The sequence below is a fragment of the Loxodonta africana genome, chromosome X (assembly GCF_030014295.1).
Source record: "Loxodonta africana isolate mLoxAfr1 chromosome X, mLoxAfr1.hap2, whole genome shotgun sequence".
NCBI classification, from domain to species: domain Eukaryota; kingdom Metazoa; phylum Chordata; class Mammalia; order Proboscidea; family Elephantidae; genus Loxodonta; species Loxodonta africana.
The window spans coordinates 161,766,102-161,769,043 of NC_087369.1; the positions used below are offsets into that span (position 1 = coordinate 161,766,102).

General features: G+C 45.7%; 1 pseudogene; it reads left to right on the plus strand.

Moving 5' to 3' along the window:
* The first annotated feature begins 897 nt into the window (after positions 1-897).
* Positions 898-2,169, plus strand: LOC111747807 (ferritin light chain-like; annotated as a pseudogene).
* Positions 2,170-2,942: the final 773 nt, after the last annotated feature.

The window sequence follows — 2,942 nt, forward strand, 5'->3', positions numbered from 1 at the left end:
GGCACGCTGCACACACCTGTGGAGCAGTATTTACCAGACTCAGCTGCCAACAAAGTCCTCTCTTGGAAGAGAGATGGAAAATGAAAGGGCTGGTCAACCTTGTGAAATGTGCCAATTAGAAGGTATAGCTCTAGTGGACTGGGAATTTTTTTTTTTTTGGTCACAATCACATCCCAACTTACACATCCATGTGACTTCTTACCCCTTTTTAAATGCCCCTTGCTAATTCTACCTCTCACACACGAATGTACAGGAAAATGAAAATCCTCACAACTAGATTAATAAACATCACGACAAATGGAGAAAAAATTGAAGTCGTCAAGGATTTCATTTTACTTGAATCAAGAATGCCCACGGAAGCAGCAGTCAAGAAATCACATGACAAATTACACTGGCCAAACCTGCTGCTAAAAAAAACATACCAAACGAAACCTGTTGTCGTCAAGTCCATTCTAACTCAGAGCAGTCCAAATCCACAAGCCACTCCATGGAAACCTATGGGGCAGTTTTACTCTGTCCTAGAGGGTCACTGCGAGTCAGAATCAACTCGAGAGCAATGGGTTTTGGGTTTAGTTAATCTTTATGGAAGCCGACTGCCACGTCTTTCTCCCACAGAGCAGCTGGTGGGATTAAACCGCTGACCTTTCGGTTAGCAGCCAAATGCTTGACCACTGTGCCACCAGAGATCTTTCATACAGGCCCCATCTAGTGCTTGTTTATTTTTAGTTAGATTCATATTCCAAGAGAGCCTTCCTTTTACAACCAAATGATTCTGCAGCTTATGGATATGGCAGACGTAACTATGTACCTTTCTTAGTGGTACTGCATACAGCTCTAGAGTGGAAAAAAACACTTTACAAGTGGTACGTATGCAACGCAAAACCTTTTCTAAAAACTTGCATGAACAGAAACAACATGTAAAATGGACTTCAAAAGACCTGGAGCCAACAGAGCGGGATGAAGACAGAAGAACTGAGGTTCAGTGCACTCTGGAGTTACCTTGTATGAGAAACCACATATGATGGATAACAAGAATAACACTGAACAGAGACACTATGAGTCCTGTTGAATAAGGACCTGATAAGAAGCAAGCTGACCCAATCAAGCCACCAAACCCCTGCTAAAGGTCAACTATGTGTGAGTCACGGTAGGGAGTCCAGAATCAATTACAAATCATGCTGTCTTCAAGTCGCTTTAAGCCTACCTGAAAATAAAAGTTATCACCCCGAGTGGCTAACAAAAAGGTTGAAGATTTGAGGCCACTCAGGAGAACCTCAGAAGAAAGGCCTGGTGATCTACTTCCAAAAAATCTGCAATTGAAAATCTATGGAACAAGTGTACCAGGTGGCCCCACGGCTATATCTCTTGCTTCAACAATGTTCAGATGCAACAGATCCAGGGATTCCCCACCTCCAGCCTCCAACTACCCTCCAACCTCTTCTCCAAATACAACTTCCGGGACCATCTTCTCCACCATCTGCTGTCTCTGGAACCAGCTAACATCATTTTTTTGTGGTTAGCTCCTAATGATCAACCAACCATGAGTCCCAAGATGCATCAGAATCATTCCACAGAGGTGGAGGCCACCATCAACCACCTGGTAAGCATGCATCTGTGCGTCTCCTACACCTACCTCTCTCTGAGCTTCTATTTTGGTTACGACGATGTGGCCTTGGAAGGGGTGGATCACTTTTTCCTCAATTTGGTGAAGGAGAAGTTTGAGGGTGTTGAGCATCTCTTCAAGATGCAAAAGCAGCCAGGCAGCCACGACCACTTCCAGGAGTTGTAGAAACCATCCCAAAATGATTGAGGAAGAACCTTGGATGCTACATAAGTTCCCATGGCCCTGGAGAAGAACCTAAACTAGGCCTTTTTGTATCCACATGCTGTGGGTTCTACCTGCAACCACCCCCATCTCTGTGACTTTCTAGAGAGTCATTTCCTAGATGAGAAGGTGAAACTCCTCAAGCAGTTGAACAACCACCTGACCAACCTCCACAAGCTCACCCTCAAGCAGGACAACTAGGAGCTTCCAGATCCCAGCGATTCTGAGGAGCCCTTTTTTATTACCCTAACATCAGGCTTCTGCCTGACCTTCTCCCTCCAGCCACAAGGCAGGTTTTTAACCACCCTGGAGCCCTCTCCCAAGCCACGGACGAAGTGGAAACAATAAAGCTTCTATGGTGGGAAGCTCTACTCTGACACACACATCAGGTAGCAATGAGTTGAGGTTCAGTCAATGGCAACTTGTTGGTTGATTGGCTGGTCCCTTGAAATCATAACTGATAAGAAATGGCAGCATGCCTTGAAGGCCAAATAAATTTTCTCAGTCTGGGATAATCCACCAAAAGTCACGAGTCTTAACGCAGGCTTGACCACCACTCTGCTATGTGAGTCTGGGTGAGACACTGCCCCTACCGGTCCGAGCCTCAGGATCCTCATCTACACAATGAATGACCAGATGACCTGGAAGACTATGGATCTGGAAATCCTAAAGTGGTTCTGTGGGTTGGCAGGGATGAAGGGAGGAAAAAGGGCTCTCCTAGCCAGCAGAGAACTGCCTTGGAAAGAGTAAACTGCAAATTACCCCCAGATTTATGCAGTCCCCAAACACTCCTGCTGGCTGGTTGGCCCTCTGAGCTATTTTCTGAGGACACTCTTGTTTCCAGCTTCCTTGTAAGCAGTTGTCTCCCTTGCCTTTAATCAAGGAAGCTATTGTTTCCAAAAGCCAGATGGTGGTGTGCTCAGGTTTCAGTAACAGCCTGTAGATGGGATGGGAATGACATGACAAAACAGAGATTTTTGTTTCTAAGGAAGTCAAAGGTCCTTCTGGAGCCCAAAAGCCCACATTCAGGGAGTAAGGAGAGATGCTGTATGGACAGGAGGCAGCCCAAGCAGTTGTTCACATTCTTGCCTTACTCCAGCATCTTCCAAGATCAACG